The sequence below is a fragment of the Schistocerca piceifrons genome, unplaced genomic scaffold, assembly GCF_021461385.2.
Source record: "Schistocerca piceifrons isolate TAMUIC-IGC-003096 unplaced genomic scaffold, iqSchPice1.1 HiC_scaffold_527, whole genome shotgun sequence".
Taxonomy (NCBI): domain Eukaryota; kingdom Metazoa; phylum Arthropoda; class Insecta; order Orthoptera; family Acrididae; genus Schistocerca; species Schistocerca piceifrons.
In genome coordinates this window covers 183,948-205,202 of record NW_025728763.1, presented here as the reverse complement: position 1 = coordinate 205,202, position 21,255 = coordinate 183,948, and the positions used below count along the sequence as shown (strand labels likewise).

The window sequence follows — 21,255 nt, the reverse complement described above, 5'->3', positions numbered from 1 at the left end:
AAACGCACTGCATGTGAATGACGCCACCTTTGATGGTCTCACCATGTAGGGCTGCAGCTCAGCCAGCGTTCTCCCTGTCTGTCGCGGTTGGGTTGTTTCCATCGACGTCTTTTACTACAGGAACTTCACGAATCGGAGGGAGCTCATAGCCGATGCCCTTGCTAACACAGAAGACAAACTGTTGCTATTACGAGTCTCCGGGTGGTACATGAAAAGAACCGTCGTTTCCGTGGTGTAGCGGTTATCACGTCTGCTTTACACGCAGAAGGTCCCCGGTTCGATCCCGGGCGCGAACACAACAATTTTAACCTATATTTCGGATTTCATTTCCGAGATGACCTCACGTCCGCGTATGCAGAGACAAGCAATGTCGTATGCTAGACGGATATGGCGTCATTTTACGGTCAAATACTGTTGCTCTCTTATTGCACCGGTATTTGGTAACTGAGAACGCCCCTAGCTCCATTATGGCTGGCAAAATTTATAATCCGGTTCTTCAGGGCTACTTCAAGTGCGCTTGCTACTGGCTTTCCTGAGCTCACCCTACTCGCCTTGTCACAGCTCTGTCAAAGTGTGATGCTAACTAATAATGAGAAACTCTTAGCCACGCTCAATCTTACATGCCACCCCTTGGTTGTTGCCGTCGCTAGTAAGATGAGGGTAGACTGTCGCACAATTAAGCTGAATCTCCACTCACGGTGCACATATCCCGCAAAGACAACCTTGTTTTCCGTTGCATGCAAAATTACCGTCTGCTTTTCTACCGAATTCCACCTACGTACTTTACTGGTGCCGCATTCTTGTTATATCCACGTGCTATAACAGGCGTCTACTCTTCATTGAGGAGCTGCAACCGGGGCTGAGTTCCACCTACTCTTCAGCACGGTCAAAATGGCAGGGCTCGTCCGGGATTTGAACCCGGGACCTCCTGCACCCAAAGCAGGAATCATACCCCTAGACCAACGAGCCACCTGGCTGGAGCAGTCAAGTTAATCCCAAGTAGTGCGCCTCACAGGGAACACAAACTTTCACGTGAATTCGCAAGATAAACGCTTTCTGCAGGCAGCACTCACCACTGATGAGAAGAATATTAAAGGCAACGAATAAAAAGCGAAATAACTGCATCGAGCACTGCTTATGAACAGCCGGCAGTGCCTCAGATTCGGTATGTGGTTTCTCAGGGTTAAGAGAAGGCGAATGCACTAAACAAAAGAACATCGGGGAACCAAGCACCAACTCATAACGAAAAGATTGCACAATATACTGCAAGCAAAATTTCCAGAAGACGGATACTGAAGACGCCGCAGACAAAAGAATTATTCTATGCAGTAACGAATATCTAGGAAGCGTGAATTGCATGTGCTGCTCCACCACACAACTTCTTTTGATACTGTTTTACTTATTCTAAATTTTCATTACCTCATCGTCTCTAGAATACTGTGCGGTTATCACCTGGTTTCCAACAGCGATAGTAGTAAGTAAATCGACTACAAAGTCTTTCAAAGTAGGTCAGACACAAAAAAAAAAAATCGGAGCTGCGTGTAGCTCATGTCATTCTGCTTTCAATCGTGAATCTCCGGCTGGGAGTAGTGGCGTACTTCTGTAATCCAAGCTTCTGGGAGGCCGTTGTGTGGGAGAGGTCTGGAAACAACTACAGATTCGACCGTTCCACGAGCTCAGGAACGGCCGCGATGCCTTCATCGAGCTCTGCAGATCGACAGATGATAGTGTGGAAATTTCGGCAAGCGGTGGCTAAGGGTTAAGAGAAGCCAAACGCACTAAACACAAGAAAGTCGGGAAACCGAAGCACACAACTCATAACGAAAAGATTGCGGAATGCAGTGCGAAAGCAAAACTTCGAGAAGACCAACTCTGAAGCCATCGGCGAGCTAGGAATTATTCCGCACAAGAAGCGATCATGTAGGAAGAGCGAGCCGAAGCTGTCGCTCGACCACACAATAAATTTTTGCTTAATCCCAATTTGCAGTACCGGTTCGACACTAGAATACTGCGCCTTGGTTCTTCCAAAAGCGATAGTAATAAACACGTCCACTGCAGTGTCATTTGGGGCAGTGAGTCAGACATGGGGAGGATATGAGGCGGGTGGAATATGCAACGACAGGGGCATTGCAGGGCGGCCGCCGACTCCTTGGGCTGTGGCGCACCGGTGCCGGCGGCGGCCTGGCTGGGCTGCTGGTGCCTCCATGTAGAGCTGCCGCCGAGCCCAGGCACCGTGCCGCTAACGAAGCGATTGCCTTTGGTGACATCTTTTGCAATAACGACTGCGCGAATCGACGGTATCTCGTAAGGAAGGAAAGAGCAGCAGCTGCCGCCGAGCCCAGGCGCCGTGCCTAACACGCAGAAGGTCCCCGGCTCGATTGCGGGCGGAAACCCGTTTTCGTCGCACTCAGCAAGACACTTGCTACGATCTCTACTGTGACCATTTAAATCAACTTCAAACGTTCCATCAGCAGGGTGCACATGGCTCAAATGAAACATGAAACGGTTTCAGAACTGGTTGTCGGATTTTAGCGCTGACTTGGAGGCCTGGAAATGCGCGAAACAGCCGCCGCCATGCGATTTGTTACCGCACCGTTGTACAAAACGCAAGGGCTCGCCCGGGATTTGAACCCGGGACCTCCTGCACCCGAAGCAGGAATCATACCCCTAGACCAACGAGCCTATTCGTTCCGAAAACGCACTGCATGTGAATGACGCCACCTTTCATGGTCTCACCATGTAGGGCTGCAGCTCAGCCAGCGTTCTCCCTGTCTGTCGCGGTTGGGTTGTTTCCATCGACGTCTTTTACTACAGGAACTTCACGAATCGGAGGGAGCTCATAGCCGATGCCCTTGCTAACACAGAAGACAAACTGTTGCTATTACGAGTCTCCGGGTGGTACATGAAAAGAACCGTCGTTTCCGTGGTGTAGCGGTTATCACGTCTGCTTTACACGCAGAAGGTCCCCGGTTCGATCCCGGGCGCGAACACAACAATTTTAACCTATATTTCGGATTTCATTTCCGAGATGACCTCACGTCCGCGTATGCAGAGACAAGCAATGTCGTATGCTAGACGGATATGGCGTCATTTTACGGTCAAATACTGTTGCTCTCTTATTGCACCGGTATTTGGTAACTGAGAACGCCCCTAGCTCCATTATGGCTGGCAAAATTTATAATCCGGTTCTTCAGGGCTACTTCAAGTGCGCTTGCTACTGGCTTTCCTGAGCTCACCCTACTCGCCTTGTCACAGCTCTGTCAAAGTGTGATGCTAACTAATAATGAGAAACTCTTAGCCACGCTCAATCTTACATGCCACCCCTTGGTTGTTGCCGTCGCTAGTAAGATGAGGGTAGACTGTCGCACAATTAAGCTGAATCTCCACTCACGGTGCACATATCCCGCAAAGACAACCTTGTTTTCCGTTGCATGCAAAATTACCGTCTGCTTTTCTACCGAATTCCACCTACGTACTTTACTGGTGCCGCATTCTTGTTATATCCACGTGCTATAACAGGCGTCTACTCTTCATTGAGGAGCTGCAACCGGGGCTGAGTTCCACCTACTCTTCAGCACGGTCAAAATGGCAGGGCTCGTCCGGGATTTGAACCCGGGACCTCCTGCACCCAAAGCAGGAATCATACCCCTAGACCAACGAGCCACCTGGCTGGAGCAGTCAAGTTAATCCCAAGTAGTGCGCCTCACAGGGAACACAAACTTTCACGTGAATTCGCAAGATAAACGCTTTCTGCAGGCAGCACTCACCACTGATGAGAAGAATATTAAAGGCAACGAATAAAAAGCGAAATAACTGCATCGAGCACTGCTTATGAACAGCCGGCAGTGCCTCAGTTTCGGTATGTGGTTTCTCAGGGTTAAGAGAAGGCGAATGCACTAAACAAAAGAACATCGGGAAACCAAGCACCAACTCATAACGAAAAGATTGCACAATATACTGCAAGCAAAATTTCCAGAAGACGGATACTGAAGACGCCGCAGACAAAAGAATTATTCTATGCAGTAACGAATATCTAGGAAGCGTGAATTGCATGTGCTGCTCCACCACACAACTTCTTTTGATACTGTTTTACTTATTCTAAATTTTCATTACCTCATCGTCTCTAGAATACTGTGCGGTTATCACCTGGTTTCCAACAGCGATAGTAGTAAGTAAATCGACTACAAAGTCTTTCAAAGTAGGTCAGACACAAAAAAAAAAAATCGGAGCTGCGTGTAGCTCATGTCATTCTGCTTTCAATCGTGAATCTCCGGCTGGGAGTAGTGGCGTACTTCTGTAATCCAAGCTTCTGGGAGGCCGTTGTGTGGGAGAGATCTGGAAACAACTACAGATTCGACCGTTCCACGAGCTCAGGAACGGCCGCGATGCCTTCATCGAGCTCTGCAGATCGACAGATGATAGTGTGGAAATTTCGGCAAGCGGTGGCTAAGGGTTAAGAGAAGCCAAACGCACTAAACACAAGAAAGTCGGGAAACCGAAGCACACAACTCATAACGAAAAGATTGCGGAATGCAGTGCGAAAGCAAAACTTCGAGAAGACCAACTCTGAAGCCATCGGCGAGCTAGGAATTATTCCGCACAAGAAGCGATCATGTAGGAAGAGCGAGCCGAAGCTGTCGCTCGACCACACAATAAATTTTTGCTTAATCCCAATTTGCAGTACCGGTTCGACACTAGAATACTGCGCCTTGGTTCTTCCAAAAGCGATAGTAATAAGCACGTCCACTGCAGTGTCATTTGGGGTAGTGAGTCAGACATGGGGAGGATATGAGGCGGGTGGAATATGCAACGACAGGGGCATTGCAGGGCGGCCGCCGACTCCTTGGGCTGTGGCGCACCGGTGCCGGCGGCGGCCTGGCTGGGCTGCTGGTGCCTCCATGTAGAGCTGCCGCCGAGCCCAGGCACCGTGCCGCTAACGAAGCGATTGCCTTTGGTGACATCTTTTGCAATAACGACTGCGCGAATCGACGGTATCTCGTAAGGAAGGAAAGAGCAGCAGCTGCCGCCGAGCCCAGGCGCCGTGCCTAACACGCAGAAGGTCCCCGGCTCGATTGCGGGCGGAAACCCGTTTTCGTCGCACTCAGCAAGACACTTGCTACGATCTCTACTGTGACCATTTAAATCAACTTCAAACGTTCCATCAGCAGGGTGCACATGGCTCAAATGAAACATGAAACGGTTTCAGAACTGGTTGTCGGATTTTAGCGCTGACTTGGAGGCCTGGAAATGCGCGAAACAGCCGCCGCCATGCGATTTGTTACCGCACCGTTGTACAAAACGCAAGGGCTCGCCCGGGATTTGAACCCGGGACCTCCTGCACCCGAAGCAGGAATCATACCCCTAGACCAACGAGCCTATTCGTTCCGAAAACGCACTGCATGTGAATGACGCCACCTTTGATGGTCTCACCATGTAGGGCTGCAGCTCAGCCAGCGTTCTCCCTGTCTGTCGCGGTTGGGTTGTTTCCATCGACGTCTTTTACTACAGGAACTTCACGAATCGGAGGGATCTCGTAGCCGATGCCCTTGCTAACACAGAAGACAAACTGTTGCTATTACGAGTCTCCGGGTGGTACATGAAAAGAACCGTCGTTTCCGTGGTGTAGCGGTTATCACGTCTGCTTTACACGCAGAAGGTCCCCGGTTCGATCCCGGGCGCGAACACAACAATTTTAATCTATATTTCGGATTTCATTTCCGAGATGACCTCACGTCCGCGTATGCAGAGACAAGCAATGTCGTATGCTAGACGGATAGGGCGTCATTTTACGGTCAAATACTGTTGCTCTCTTATTGCACCGGTATTTGGTAACTGAGAACGCCCCTAGCTCCATTATGGCTGGCAAAATTTATAATCCGGTTCTTCAGGGCTACTTCAAGTGCGCTTGCTACTGGCTTTCCTGAGCTCACCCTACTCGCCTTGTCACAGCTCTGTCAAAGTGTGATGCTAACTAATAATGAGAAACTCTTAGCCACGCTCAATCTTACATGCCACCCCTTGGTTGTTGCCGTCGCTAGTAAGATGAGGGTAGACTGTCGCACAATTAAGCTGAATCTCCACTCACGGTGCACATATCCCGCAAAGACAACCTTGTTTTCCGTTGCATGCAAAATTACCGTCTGCTTTTCTACCGAATTCCACCTACGTACTTTACTGGTGCCGCATTCTTGTTATATCCACGTGCTATAACAGGCGTCTACTCTTCATTGAGGAGCTGCAACCGGGGCTGAGTTCCACCTACTCTTCAGCACGGTCAAAATGGCAGGGCTCGTCCGGGATTTGAACCCGGGACCTCCTGCACCCAAAGCAGGAATCATACCCCTAGACCAACGAGCCACCTGGCTGGAGCAGTCAAGTTAATCCCAAGTAGTGCGCCTCACAGGGAACACAAACTTTCACGTGAATTCGCAAGATAAACGCTTTCTGCAGGCAGCACTCACCACTGATGAGAAGAATATTAAAGGCAACGAATAAAAAGCGAAATAACTGCATCGAGCACTGCTTATGAACAGCCGGCAGTGCCTCAGTTTCGGTATGTGGTTTCTCAGGGTTAAGAGAAGGCGAATGCACTAAACAAAAGAACATCGGGAAACCAAGCACCAACTCATAACGAAAAGATTGCACAATATACTGCAAGCAAAATTTCCAGAAGACGGATACTGAAGACGCCGCAGACAAAAGAATTATTCTATGCAGTAACGAATATCTAGGAAGCGTGAATTGCATGTGCTGCTCCACCACACAACTTCTTTTGATACTGTTTTACTTATTCTAAATTTTCATTACCTCATCGTCTCTAGAATACTGTGCGGTTATCACCTGGTTTCCAACAGCGATAGTAGTAAGTAAATCGACTACAAAGTCTTCCAAAGTAGGTCAGACACAAAAAAAAAAAAATCGGAGCTGCGTGTAGCTCATGTCATTCTGCTTTCAATCGTGAATCTCCGGCTGGGAGTAGTGGCGTACTTCTGTAATCCAAGCTTCTGGGAGGCCGTTGTGTGGGAGAGGTCTGGAAACAACTACAGATTCGACCGTTCCACGAGCTCAGGAACGGCCGCGATGCCTTCATCGAGCTCTGCAGATCGACAGATGATAGTGTGGAAATTTCGGCAAGCGGTGGCTAAGGGTTAAGAGAAGCCAAACGCACTAAACACAAGAAAGTCGGGAAACCGAAGCACACAACTCATAACGAAAAGATTGCGGAATGCAGTGCGAAAGCAAAACTTCGAGAAGACCAACTCTGAAGCCATCGGCGAGCTAGGAATTATTCCGCACAAGAAGCGATCATGTAGGAAGAGCGAGCCGAAGCTGTCGCTCGACCACACAATAAATTTTTGCTTAATCCCAATTTGCAGTACCGGTTCGACACTAGAATACTGCGCCTTGGTTCTTCCAAAAGCGATAGTAATAAACACGTCCACTGCAGTGTCATTTGGGGCAGTGAGTCAGACATGGGGAGGATATGAGGCGGGTGGAATATGCAACGACAGGGGCATTGCAGGGCGGCCGCCGACTCCTTGGGCTGTGGCGCACCGGTGCCGGCGGCGGCCTGGCTGGGCTGCTGGTGCCTCCATGTAGAGCTGCCGCCGAGCCCAGGCACCGTGCCGCTAACGAAGCGATTGCCTTTGGTGACATCTTTTGCAATAACGACTGCGCGAATCGACGGTATCTCGTAAGGAAGGAAAGAGCAGCAGCTGCCGCCGAGCCCAGGCGCCGTGCCTAACACGCAGAAGGTCCCCGGCTCGATTGCGGGCGGAAACCCGTTTTCGTCGCACTCAGCAAGACACTTGCTACGATCTCTACTGTGACCATTTAAATCAACTTCAAACGTTCCATCAGCAGGGTGCACATGGCTCAAATGAAACATGAAACGGTTTCAGAACTGGTTGTCGGATTTTAGCGCTGACTTGGAGGCCTGGAAATGCGCGAAACAGCCGCCGCCATGCGATTTGTTACCGCACCGTTGTACAAAACGCAAGGGCTCGCCCGGGATTTGAACCCAGGACCTCCTGCACTCGAAGCAGGAATCATACCCCTAGACCAACGAGCCTATTCGTTCCGAAAACGCACTGCATGTGAATGACGCCACCTTTGATGGTCTCACCATGTAGGGCTGCAGCTCAGCCAGCGTTCTCCCTGTCTGTCGCGGTTGGGTTGTTTCCATCGACGTCTTTTACTACAGGAACTTCACGAATCGGAGGGAGCTCGTAGCCGATGCCCTTGCTAACACAGAAGACAAACTGTTGCTATTACGAGTCTCCGGGTGGTACATGAAAAGAACCGTCGTTTCCGTGGTGTAGCGGTTATCACGTCTGCTTTACACGCAGAAGGTCCCCGGTTCGATACCGGGCGCGAACACAACAATTTTAACCTATATTTCGGATTTCATTTCCGAGATGACCTCACGTCCGCGTATGCAGAGACAAGCAATGTCGTATGCTAGACGGATATGGCGTCATTTTACGGTCAAATACTGTTGCTCTCTTATTGCACCGGTATTTGGTAACTGAGAACGCCCCTAGCTCCATTATGGCTGGCAAAATTTATAATCCGGTTCTTCAGGGCTACTTCAAGTGCGCTTGCTACTGGCTTTCCTGAGCTCACCCTACTCGCCTTGTCACAGCTCTGTCAAAGTGTGATGCTAACTAATAATGAGAAACTCTTAGCCACGCTCAATCTTACATGCCACCCCTTGGTTGTTGCCGTCGCTAGTAAGATGAGGGTAGACTGTCGCACAATTAAGCTGAATCTCCACTCACGGTGCACATATCCCGCAAAGACAACCTTGTTTTCCGTTGCATGCAAAATTACCGTCTGCTTTTCTACCGAATTCCACCTACGTACTTTACTGGTGCCGCATTCTTGTTATATCCACGTGCTATAACAGGCGTCTACTCTTCATTGAGGAGCTGCAAACGGGGCTGAGTTCCACCTACTCTTCAGCACGGTCAAAATGGCAGGGCTCGTCCGGGATTTGAACCCGGGACCTCCTGCACCCAAAGCAGGAATCATACCCCTAGACCAACGAGCCACCTGGCTGGAGCAGTCAAGTTAATCCCAAGTAGTGCGCCTCACAGGGAACACAAACTTTCACGTGAATTCGCAAGATAAACGCTTTCTGCAGGCAGCACTCACCACTGATGAGAAGAATATTAAAGGCAACGAATAAAAAGCGAAATAACTGCATCGAGCACTGCTTATGAACAGCCGGCAGTGCCTCAGTTTCGGTATGTGGTTTCTCAGGGTTAAGAGAAGGCGAATGCACTAAACAAAAGAACATCGGGAAACCAAGCACCAACTCATAACGAAAAGATTGCACAATATACTGCAAGCAAAATTTCCAGAAGACGGATACTGAAGACGCCGCAGACAAAAGAATTATTCTATGCAGTAACGAATATCTAGGAAGCGTGAATTGCATGTGCTGCTCCACCACACAACTTCTTTTGATACTGTTTTACTTATTCTAAATTTTCATTACCTCATCGTCTCTAGAATACTGTGCGGTTATCACCTGGTTTCCAACAGCGATAGTAGTAAGTAAATCGACTACAAAGTCTTTCAAAGTAGGTCAGACACAAAAAAAAAAAAATCGGAGCTGCGTGTAGCTCATGTCATTCTGCTTTCAATCGTGAATCTCCGGCTGGGAGTAGTGGCGTACTTCTGTAATCCAAGCTTCTGGGAGGCCGTTGTGTGGGAGAGGTCTGGAAACAACTACAGATTCGACCGTTCCACGAGCTCAGGAACGGCCGCGATGCCTTCATCGAGCTCTGCAGATCGACAGATGATAGTGTGGAAATTTCGGCAAGCGGTGGCTAAGGGTTAAGAGAAGCCAAACGCACTAAACACAAGAAAGTCGGGAAACCGAAGCACACAACTCATAACGAAAAGATTGCGGAATGCAGTGCGAAAGCAAAACTTCGAGAAGACCAACTCTGAAGCCATCGGCGAGCTAGGAATTATTCCGCACAAGAAGCGATCATGTAGGAAGAGCGAGCCGAAGCTGTCGCTCGACCACACAATAAATTTTTGCTTAATCCCAATTTGCAGTACCGGTTCGACACTAGAATACTGCGCCTTGGTTCTTCCAAAAGCGATAGTAATAAGCACGTCCACTGCAGTGTCATTTGGGGTAGTGAGTCAGACATGGGGAGGATATGAGGCGGGTGGAATATGCAACGACAGGGGCATTGCAGGGCGGCCGCCGACTCCTTGGGCTGTGGCGCACCGGTGCCGGCGGCGGCCTGGCTGGGCTGCTGGTGCCTCCATGTAGAGCTGCCGCCGAGCCCAGGCACCGTGCCGCTAACGAAGCGATTGCCTTTGGTGACATCTTTTGCAATAACGACTGCGCGAATCGACGGTATCTCGTAAGGAAGGAAAGAGCAGCAGCTGCCGCCGAGCCCAGGCGCCGTGCCTAACACGCAGAAGGTCCCCGGCTCGATTGCGGGCGGAAACCCGTTTTCGTCGCACTCAGCAAGACACTTGCTACGATCTCTACTGTGACCATTTAAATCAACTTCAAACGTTCCATCAGCAGGGTGCACATGGCTCAAATGAAACATGAAACGGTTTCAGAACTGGTTGTCGGATTTTAGCGCTGACTTGGAGGCCTGGAAATGCGCGAAACAGCCGCCGCCATGCGATTTGTTACCGCACCGTTGTACAAAACGCAAGGGCTCGCCCGGGATTTGAACCCGGGACCTCCTGCACCCGAAGCAGGAATCATACCCCTAGACCAACGAGCCTATTCGTTCCGAAAACGCACTGCATGTGAATGACGCCACCTTTGATGGTCTCACCATGTAGGGCTGCAGCTCAGCCAGCGTTCTCCCTGTCTGTCGCGGTTGGGTTGTTTCCATCGACGTCTTTTACTACAGGAACTTCACGAATCGGAGGGAGCTCGTAGCCGATGCCCTTGCTAACACAGAAGACAAACTGTTGCTATTACGAGTCTCCGGGTGGTACATGAAAAGAACCGTCGTTTCCGTGGTGTAGCGGTTATCACGTCTGCTTTACACGCAGAAGGTCCCCGGTTCGATCCCGGGCGGGAACACAACAATTTTAATCTATATTTCGGATTTCATTTCCGAGATGACCTCACGTCCGCGTATGCAGAGACAAGCAATGTCGTATGCTAGACGGATAGGGCGTCATTTTACGGTCAAATACTGTTGCTCTCTTATTGCACCGGTATTTGGTAACTGAGAACGCCCCTAGCTCCATTATGTCTGGCAAAATTTATAATCCGGTTCTTCAGGGCTACTTCAAGTGCGCTTGCTACTGGCTTTCCTGAGCTCACCCTACTCGCCTTGTCACAGCTCTGTCAAAGTGTGATGCTAACTAATAATGAGAAACTCTTAGCCACGCTCAATCTTACATGCCACCCCTTGGTTGTTGCCGTCGCTAGTAAGATGAGGGTAGACTGTCGCACAATTAAGCTGAATCTCCACTCACGGTGCACATATCCCGCAAAGACAACCTTGTTTTCCGTTGCATGCAAAATTACCGTCTGCTTTTGTACCGAATTCCACCTACGTACTTTACTGGTGCCGCATTCTTGTTATATCCACGTGCTATAACAGGTGTCTACTCTTCATTGAGGAGCTGCAACCGGGGCTGAGTTCCACCTACTCTTCAGCACGGTCAAAATGGCAGGGCTCGTCCGGGATTTGAACCCGGGACCTCCTGCACCCAAAGCAGGAATCATACCCCTTTTTTTTTTTTTTTTTTTTTTTTTTACAGTACTGAAATTAAAATCCTAAAACATGACTATATAATGTAGACTGCTGACTGAAATAAAGATTAAAACACGAAAACTTCAGTCCTGGTGTAGAGAAGAAACATATATAAAGGCGGCAAATCCAGAAACAGTATAAAAGAAAATGGCTCACACAGGTGACCTTAGCCAACACCCTCTCTTTCAAATGTCAGGCTAAGCATGTTGGCAAAATCATCTCGGAGGCCTGGCAATCGCAAGCGCTGCCAGTAAGCAGTAAGCATGTACTGCCGAAACGCTAGGTGTCCATCCTCTTCATGACAACTGTTGACAAAATGTACGAAATGGCCAATCAACCACATGACGGTATGGAGTTTCGTCCGCGGAAAAAAGGAAGAATCGGGCCGGACGATGATGTCAATAGTATAAGCGGCTTCAGCAGACCTAGTGACAAAAGCAAGTTGTTTCCTGAGCCAACGCCAATTAGCAAGGTGCCCACAGCAGGTGAATCGATGTTCAAGGGTATCCAGGAGACCACACCGAGTACAGGTGTCCGTGTCAGAAAGACCAATACGGTGCAGTCGTACATTGGTGGGAACCAAATTATTTATTACCCTATACCACGTGGACGCCACGGCCATAGAGTGGATCGGCAGACTAACGTTCTTCCAGACGTTCCTCCAGGACACAGATGGAGACGCCAGTTCTATTGGATTGGGACCGGCCAGCCCCTCCCAGCGGGCAATCAAGCCCTTGGTCGTTGGCACCGGTCGCCGCAAGAAGACGTCACCGAGGTAACTCACCGCAATGTAAAATTCCCGAATGTGTTTCAACTTAAAATTTAGGCGTCCGACATCGACAGGTGGAGCAAGGCTCGCCGGACGCACAACAGTAAAAAGCCTGGATGTAATTGAAGTCACTTCTTGCGTAACAATTAGAGTCGTTCGGCGGACGTACAAAGCAGACGCCTTGCGAGTAATGTTAGAGAGGCCCAAGCCTCCGGAGAGACGCGGTTTCGTCATTACCTCGTAACGTAACTTGAATAGATGGCCCTTCCATATAAACCTGCTAGACAATTGGCGCAACCTTTTCGCCACCATCATGGGAAGTGGGAACAGCTGAGCAACATAATAAGCTTTACATAGAACGTAGGTGTCTAAAATTCTGACTTTTTGCAAAATGGTAGCAGAGCGCTGCTCATGGACCATCAGAGCCCCCTGTATCTTCTCGGTGACAGATTTCCAATTGAGAGCCGCCATTTTTAGAGGACACCGATCAATGATAATCCCCAAGGACGTATGGCGATCGACAAAAGTGGCCCAAGGGACGTCAGCATCGCGAAATCCTCGAATATCAAGGAGCTTACATTTACCCTGATTGAGACGCGCTCCAGAGACACGACAGTATGCATCAACCGCCCCTTTCAACAACGGGATATCATCACGTTGACGGAGGAGAACAACGACATCATCCGCATATGCTTTAACAGAGAGCTTCCCACCAGAGAGGGACATACCCTGAAGCTTGAGAGCAATAGTCCGAAGCAGCGGTTCCAGGGACAATACGAATAAAGACATAGAGAGCGGACTACCCTGAGGCACTCCGCGGCGGATAGCAATGGGCGGCGTCAGCTGCCCATTGACTGACACCCGAGCTGTTATTCCCCTATACAAATTGCCAAGAACACCACGTGATGAAGCGTTAAAACCTATTGTACCTAAAACACGATCTAAAAACACATGACTGACGTGATCAAAAGCCTTATAAAAATCAAGGAAGGCAAAGGCACAATGTACGTTTGTAACCGCCGCAACCGAGACAACATCCCGATATTCGGCTACTGGTGTCAGAATAGATCTATCATGAAAACAACATTGATGTGCACCAATCACACCCCGAAGCAGAGAAGACAACCGGCTATTGACCGCTCTAGCAGCTGTCTTATAGTCAAAATTCAGCAATGTGAGCGGACGAAGATTGGCAGCAGATAAACGACCAGAGGACTTCGGGATTAAAACAATTTTCCCTACTTTAAAATCGGCAGGCACATCCATCCCCCTGACAATCTCATTTAAAATCTGCGTAAAAATGCCACCCAAAAGAGGCCAAAAACGGAGATAAAATTCTTTAGGCAGGCCGTCTGGACCCGGCGATTTACTGGACGGAGAGCGAGCAATAAAATCGAAAACATCATCTACCTGGAACTCCCGGAGAAATTCGCCGTTCGCGTCAGGCGCGATCGTCGCAGTTAGATCCCCAAAGACATCATCCGAAAGAGACTCACCAGAATCATCGGCAGAATATAGACTAGTGTAATACTGATGAAGAGCACGAACCATTTCCTCCTGTGCAATAAGCTGTCGCCCATCATCCACCGTAAGAGAAGAGATGAAGGAGCGACGACGACGAGTCTGATGCCGTAGCAGGTGGTACAAGGATGTCAGTTCACCTTCAACAAGAGAGTGAGGTTTCGACTTAACTCGCAGACCATCCATCTGTCGTCGTTTAAGGCTCAAGAGCTTGGCTTTAATACGACAAACATCATGGATCCGCAGTGGAGAGGTACCCGCCGCGTCATATAGTTCACGCAGGACAGAGTAGTAATATTCAGACGTGTTCTTAAAATCACGCGTCCTAGCAGCACAGTAGAAAATCAAAGTCTGACGAATCTTGGGCTTGGCAAACGCAGTCCACCAAACCAGCAAGGAGGGGTATCGCGGGACAGAGCGAAGACATCGCTCCCACACGCCACTTATAACATCATCCATAGCACTGTCGGCAAGGTGGGAAACATTTAACATCCACTGGGAACGATAAAGTTTTGCAGGTTGGCGACTAAGATTTACAGTTGCAGTAAAAGCACAATGGTCAGAAAAACTAGTAGGAATATCATCGACAGAAAGAATTTTATCACATAAAAAATCAGATAAATAGAATCTGTCGAGTCTACTGCATGAGGACGCGGTAAAAAACGTATATTTCACCAGGGTTGGATATTTGTGTTCCCAAACATCACGCAGATGCATCGTACGAACTAAGTCATGTAAATCACGGCAATAATTAAAATTGGGGGACTGGTCTGCAGGGCGTAAAACACAATTAAAATCGCCTCCGAGCAGGAGACTCCGAGGACTCTGGCGCAAAAGATAAATAAGTTCTTCTTTATAAAAGCGCGATCGAGCCACAGTGTGACCCGAACCAGAGGGGGCATACAAAACAACGAGGCGGAGATCAAAAAGACGACAACCAATCCCACGGCCAGAGTCTAGGAATTCAATGTCAGTAATAGGAATGCCCTCTCGAAAGAAAAGAGCAGTTCCTGTTGAATATTCCGGCGCGACATTAAAAACAGTTTGAAATCCAGGTAGAGAGAGATCAGAAAACAACACTTCCTGCAAAAACACTACGTCCGCACAGGCGTCGTAAATAAACTGCCGCAAAGAGGCAATGCGAACGTCGGACTCAATACGGTTAACATTTAAGGTAAGAAAGGTGTATGCTTGAACCATAGAGAGAAAAGCGAGAAAACAAATCACCTACACCGACGCACCAGCGTCACAGTCCATAGCAGGGGTGACAGAGGCATCCGAGGGAGGGGGACTGCTACCCCGTTCCGCGGATCCCTTACGTTTCGGTTTTTTACGAACAGCATTAACGTTCGGCTGAACGCGTAACTTGCGTCGGCTGACGGGCAAGGAAACTTCAGCCGCCGGTGACGTAGGAGGGTCAAGTTCTGTATCCGACACCACCCGCGCCGGTCCACATGCGGGATCCGGGGTCGCGGGGGAAACATCCGACAAAACACGGAATGGTCAACACCTGCACTAGCTTCCGGCAAACATGGACTGCACGGAGGCGAGACGTGAGCAGGAAGGTCCGAGGCCGCAGAGTTGGAAGGAAGCGGAGCAGCTCCGCTGGCAGAGGTATGGGGCAGCGAAGCAGGAAGTTGTCGCGGCTCCACTTGTTGTGACATCGAAGTCGGTTCGGAAGACGGCGCCAACAGGCCCGACCGACGACCCGACTCGAGAGAAGCTGCGTCGGAGGCCGGAGGGGCGCCAGCAGCCGCCACCGGAACCGCTACCTCAGGAGGGCAGGGAGCAGCTACAGTACACAGTGGCTCGGAGGATGCCGGTCGCTCGGACTGGGGCATCTCAGGGAGATCCTCATCCGTACTATTTCCATCGTGTGGGCGACGCCTCTTATTATTCAAAAGTGGCACACCCACCTGAGGGACAGACGGAACAACATCAGATTTAGCACGCAAAGGAGGAAATTCTGTATCAGGGGTGCGCAAAACCTGTGGCGGGGCGCTACTACCACTGGACTGTGCTACACCAAGAGCAGAACCACCTGCAACGAGGTCAGCGACCGTTAACTTGCGACGCTGTTCGAGAGAATTTTTTAAAACAAAAACTCTCCGCGGACAGTCGGTACGCACGTGACCACTTTCATTGCACAAAAAACAGGTGCCCACCTGACCACTATATGTTACATGGACACGATATCCACCGATCTGCAGGTGAGATGGAATATTCTGCTTAACGTGCATTTCGACTGAACGAATACCACTGTAACATTGCAGGCGATGTTGGCTTGACCAGCGTTCAAGGCGAATGCTCTTTACATCACCATACTTCTGTAGACCCTCCTTAAGATAGACATTATCCACCTCCGGTGGAAGGTTGTAAACACGAACATTGGTATACGTGATGGAAGCATTGGAAAGCAGCACGGTACTTACAGAATCATCCCGATGCCGAAAGAGAACTTGATGACCATATTTAGAAAGAATTTTATCAACCTGAAGTGGGTCCATAAACTTAACAAAGAAAACATACAGTTCGGTATCAAAATAAGCAGTGTGCACCTGATCCGAATGAACACCAAAGGTATCTACCAACCAATCATGAATCTCAAGAGAACTAGGTTGCACATGGCGGGTTGACTTGTCAAAAGCAAAACTAACTGTAGCCTGACGAGGAATAACCTGGGACGACATTTTCAAAATATGCGGTCGAAACCGCTACACAAAAAACACTGAAATAAGGACAGAAAGTAACACAAGGTACGAAACAACGACGGAGAAACACTCACAGAAGTTGCAACACAACACGTAAACAAAAACGATAGTCCACTATACGTAACGCTACGGCGGAGCGGAAGACTAGGCACGTCCACACTGCACGGCGTCTAAAGCGGAACTCTGCCCCCTAGACCAACGAGCCACCTGGCTGGAGCAGTCAAGTTAATCCCAAGTAGTGCGCCTCACAGGGAACACAAACTTTCACGTGAATTCGCAAGATAAACGCTTTCTGCAGGCAGCACTCACCACTGATGAGAAGAATATTAAAGGCAACGAATAAAAAGCGAAATAACTGCATCGAGCACTGCTTATGAACAGCCGGCAGTGCCTCAGTTTCGGTATGTGGTTTCTCAGGGTTAAGAGAAGGCGAATGCACTAAACAAAAGAACATCGGGAAACCAAGCACCAACTCATAACGAAAAGATTGCACAATATACTGCAAGCAAAATTTCCAGAAGACGGATACTGAAGACGCCGCAGACAAAAGAATTATTCTATGCAGTAACGAATATCTAGGAAGCGTGAATTGCATGTGCTGCTCCACCACACAACTTCTTTTGATACTGTTTTACTTATTCTAAATTTTCATTACCTCATCGTCTCTAGAATACTGTGCGGTTATCACCTGGTTTCCAACAGCGATAGTAGTAAGTAAATCGACTACAAAGTCTTTCAAAGTAGGTCAGACACAAAAAAAAAAAATCGGAGCTGCGTGTAGCTCATGTCATTCTGCTTTCAATCGTGAATCTCCGGCTGGGAGTAGTGGCGTACTTCTGTAATCCAAGCTTCTGGGAGGCCGTTGTGTGGGAGAGATCTGGAAACAACTACAGATTCGACCGTTCCACGAGCTCAGGAACGGCCGCGATGCCTTCATCGAGCTCTGCAGATCGACAGATGATAGTGTGGAAATTTCAGCAAGCGGTGGCTAAGGGTTAAGAGAAGCCAAACGCACTAAACACAAGAAAGTCGGGAAACCGAAGCACACAACTCATAACGAAAAGATTGCGGAATGCAGTGCGAAAGCAAAACTTCGAGAAGACCAACTCTGAAGCCATCGGCGAGCTAGGAATTATTCCGCACAAGAAGCGATCATGTAGGAAGAGCGAGCCGAAGCTGTCGCTCGACCACACAATAAATTTTTGCTTAATCCCAATTTGCAGTACCGGTTCGACACTAGAATACTGCGCCTTGGTTCTTCCAAAAGCGATAGTAATAAGCACGTCCACTGCAGTGTCATTTGGGGTAGTGAGTCAGACATGGGGAGGATATGAGGCGGGTGGAATATGCAACGACAGGGGCATTGCAGGGCGGCCGCCGACTCCTTGGGCTGTGGCGCACCGGTGCCGGCGGCGGCCTGGCTGGGCTGCTGGTGCCTCCATGTAGAGCTGCCGCCGAGCCCAGGCACCGTGCCGCTAACGAAGCGATTGCCTTTGGTGACATCTTTTGCAATAACGACTGCGCGAATCGACGGTATCTCGTAAGGAAGGAAAGAGCAGCAGCTGCCGCCGAGCCCAGGCGCCGTGCCTAACACGCAGAAGGTCCCCGGCTCGATTGCGGGCGGAAACCCGTTTTCGTCGCACTCAGCAAGACACTTGCTACGATCTCTACTGTGACCATTTAAATCAACTTCAAACGTTCCATCAGCAGGGTGCACATGGCTCAAATGAAACATGAAACGGTTTCAGAACTGGTTGTCGGATTTTAGCGCTGACTTGGAGGCCTGGAAATGCGCGAAACAGCCGCCGCCATGCGATTTGTTACCGCACCGTTGTACAAAACGCAAGGGCTCGCCCGGGATTTGAACCCGGGACCTCCTGCACCCGAAGCAGGAATCATACCCCTAGACCAACGAGCCTATTCGTTCCGAAAACGCACTGCATGTGAATGACGCCACCTTTGATGGTCTCACCATGTAGGGCTGCAGCTCAGCCAGCGTTCTCCCTGTCTGTCGCGGTTGGGTTGTTTCCATCGACGTCTTTTACTACAGGAACTTCACGAATCGGAGGGAGCTCGTAGCCGATGCCCTTGCTAACACAGAAGACAAACTGTTGCTATTACGAGTCTCCGGGTGGTACATGAAAAGAACCGTCGTTTCCGTGGTGTAGCGGTTATCACGTCTGCTTTACACGCAGAAGGTCCCCGGTTCGATCCCGGGCGGGAACACAACAATTTTAATCTATATTTCGGATTTCATTTCCGAGATGACCTCACGTCCGCGTATGCAGAGACAAGCAATGTCGTATGCTAGACGGATAGGGCGTCATTTTACGGTCAAATACTGTTGCTCTCTTATTGCACCGGTATTTGGTAACTGAGAACGCCCCTAGCTCCATTATGTCTGGCAAAATTTATAATCCGGTTCTTCAGGGTTACTTCAAGTGCGCTTGCTACTGGCTTTCCTGAGCTCACCCTACTCGCCTTGTCACAGCTCTGTCAAAGTGTGATGCTAACTAATAATGAGAAACTCTTAGCCACGCTCAATCTTACATGCCACCCCTTGGTTGTTGCCGTCGCTAGTAAGATGAGGGTAGACTGTCGCACAATTAAGCTGAATCTCCACTCACGGTGCACATATCCCGCAAAGACAACCTTGTTTTCCGTTGCATGCAAAATTACCGTCTGCTTTTGTACCGAATTCCACCTACGTACTTTACTGGTGCCGCATTCTTGTTATATCCACGTGCTATAACAGGTGTCTACTCTTCATTGAGGAGCTGCAACCGGGGCTGAGTTCCACCTACTCTTCAGCACGGTCAAAATGGCAGGGCTCGTCCGGGATTTGAACCCGGGACCTCCTGCACCCAAAGCAGGAATCATACCCCTTTTTTTTTTTTTTTTTTTTTTTACAGTACTGAAATTAAAATCCTAAAACATGACTATATAATGTAGACTGCTGACTGAAATAAAGATTAAAACACGAAAACTTCAGTCCTGGTGTAGAGAAGAAACATATATAAAGGCGGCAAATCCAGAAACAGTATAAAAGAAAATGGCTCACACAGGTGACCTTAGCCAACACCCTCTCTTTCAAATGTCAGGCTAAGCATATTGGCAAAATCATCTCGGAGGCCTGGCAATCGCAAGCGCTGCCAGTAAGCAGTAAGCATGTACTGCCGAAACGCTAGGTGTCCATCCTCTTCATGACAACTGTTGACAAAATGTACGAAATGGCCAATCAACCACATGACGGTATGGAGTTTCGTCCGCGGAAAAAAGGAAGAATCGGGCCGGACGATGATGTCAATAGTATAAGCGGCTTCAGCAGACCTAGTGACAAAAGCAAGTTGTTTCCTGAGCCAACGCCAATTAGCAAGGTGCCCACAGCAGGTGAATCGATGTTCAAGGGTATCCAGGAGACCACACCGAGTACAGGTGTCCGTGTCAGAAAGACCAATACGGTGCAGTCGTACATTGGTGGGAACCAAATTATTTATTACCCTATACCACGTGGACGCCACGGCCATAGAGTGGATCGGCAGACTAACGTTCTTCCAGACGTTCCTCCAGGACACAGATGGAGACGCCAGTTCTATTGGATTGGGACCGGCCAGCCCCTCCCAGCGGGCAATCAAGCCCTTGGTCGTTGGCACCGGTCGCCGCAAGAAGACGTCACCGAGGTAACTCACCGCAATGTAAAATTCCCGAATGTGTTTCAACTTAAAATTTAGGCGTCCGACATCGACAGGTGGAGCAAGGCTCGCCGGACGCACAACAGTAAAAAGCCTGGATGTAATTGAAGTCACTTCTTGCGTAACAATTAGAGTCGTTCGGCGGACGTACAAAGCAGACGCCTTGCGAGTAATGTTAGAGAGGCCCAAGCCTCCGGAGAGACGCGGTTTCGTCATTACCTCGTAACGTAACTTGAATAGATGGCCCTTCCATATAAACCTGCTAGACAATTGGCGCAACCTTTTCGCCACCATCATGGGAAGTGGGAACAGCTGAGCAACATAATAAGCTTTACATAGAACGTAGGTGTCTAAAATTCTGACTTTTTGCAAAATGGTAGCAGAGCGCTGCTCATGGACCATCAGAGCCCCCTGTATCTTCTCGGTGACAGATTTCCAATTGAGAGCCGCCATTTTTAGAGGACACCGATCAATGATAATCCCCAAGGACGTATGGCGATCGACAAAAGTGGCCCAAGGGACGTCAGCATCGCGAAATCCTCGAATATCAAGGAACTTACATTTACCCTGATTGAGACGCGCTCCAGAGACACGACAGTATGCATCAACCGCCCCTTTCAACAACGGGATATCATCACGTTGACGGAGGAGAACAACGACATCATCCGCATATGCTTTAACAGAGAGCTTCCCACCAGAGAGGGACATACCCTGAAGCTTGAGAGCAATAGTCCGAAGCAGCGGTTCCAGGGACAATACGAATAAAGACATAGAGAGCGGACTACCCTGAGGCACTCCGCGGCGGA

At 49.3% G+C, this 21,255-nt stretch overlaps 15 non-coding genes across 15 annotated transcripts; 6 read left to right on the top strand and 9 right to left on the bottom strand.

Annotated features, from left to right (window-relative positions):
• Window positions 1–223: 223 nt before the first annotated feature.
• Trnav-uac lies at window positions 224–296 on the top strand. Its single transcript has one exon. It is a non-coding gene; the product is annotated as a tRNA-Val (tRNA).
• Window positions 297–897: 601 nt separating this feature from the next.
• On the bottom strand, window positions 898–969 carry Trnap-ugg. The gene has a single exon. It is a non-coding gene; the product is annotated as a tRNA-Pro (tRNA).
• Window positions 970–2,610: 1,641 nt separating this feature from the next.
• On the bottom strand, window positions 2,611–2,682 carry Trnap-cgg. Its single transcript has one exon. It is a non-coding gene; the product is annotated as a tRNA-Pro (tRNA).
• Window positions 2,683–2,917: 235 nt separating this feature from the next.
• Window positions 2,918–2,990, top strand: Trnav-uac. Its single transcript has one exon. It is a non-coding gene; the product is annotated as a tRNA-Val (tRNA).
• A 601-nt stretch (window positions 2,991–3,591) lies between these two features.
• Trnap-ugg lies at window positions 3,592–3,663 on the bottom strand. The gene has a single exon. It is a non-coding gene; the product is annotated as a tRNA-Pro (tRNA).
• Window positions 3,664–5,304: 1,641 nt separating this feature from the next.
• Trnap-cgg lies at window positions 5,305–5,376 on the bottom strand. Its single transcript has one exon. It is a non-coding gene; the product is annotated as a tRNA-Pro (tRNA).
• Window positions 5,377–5,611: 235 nt separating this feature from the next.
• Window positions 5,612–5,684, top strand: Trnav-uac. Its single transcript has one exon. It is a non-coding gene; the product is annotated as a tRNA-Val (tRNA).
• A 601-nt stretch (window positions 5,685–6,285) lies between these two features.
• On the bottom strand, window positions 6,286–6,357 carry Trnap-ugg. Its single transcript has one exon. It is a non-coding gene; the product is annotated as a tRNA-Pro (tRNA).
• Window positions 6,358–7,999: 1,642 nt separating this feature from the next.
• Trnas-cga lies at window positions 8,000–8,071 on the bottom strand. Its single transcript has one exon. It is a non-coding gene; the product is annotated as a tRNA-Ser (tRNA).
• A 235-nt stretch (window positions 8,072–8,306) lies between these two features.
• On the top strand, window positions 8,307–8,379 carry Trnav-uac. The gene has a single exon. It is a non-coding gene; the product is annotated as a tRNA-Val (tRNA).
• Window positions 8,380–8,980: 601 nt separating this feature from the next.
• On the bottom strand, window positions 8,981–9,052 carry Trnap-ugg. Its single transcript has one exon. It is a non-coding gene; the product is annotated as a tRNA-Pro (tRNA).
• Window positions 9,053–10,694: 1,642 nt separating this feature from the next.
• Window positions 10,695–10,766, bottom strand: Trnap-cgg. The gene has a single exon. It is a non-coding gene; the product is annotated as a tRNA-Pro (tRNA).
• A 235-nt stretch (window positions 10,767–11,001) lies between these two features.
• Window positions 11,002–11,074, top strand: Trnav-uac. The gene has a single exon. It is a non-coding gene; the product is annotated as a tRNA-Val (tRNA).
• Window positions 11,075–18,603: 7,529 nt separating this feature from the next.
• Trnap-cgg lies at window positions 18,604–18,675 on the bottom strand. The gene has a single exon. It is a non-coding gene; the product is annotated as a tRNA-Pro (tRNA).
• A 235-nt stretch (window positions 18,676–18,910) lies between these two features.
• On the top strand, window positions 18,911–18,983 carry Trnav-uac. The gene has a single exon. It is a non-coding gene; the product is annotated as a tRNA-Val (tRNA).
• The last annotated feature ends 2,272 nt before the right edge of the window (window positions 18,984–21,255 follow it).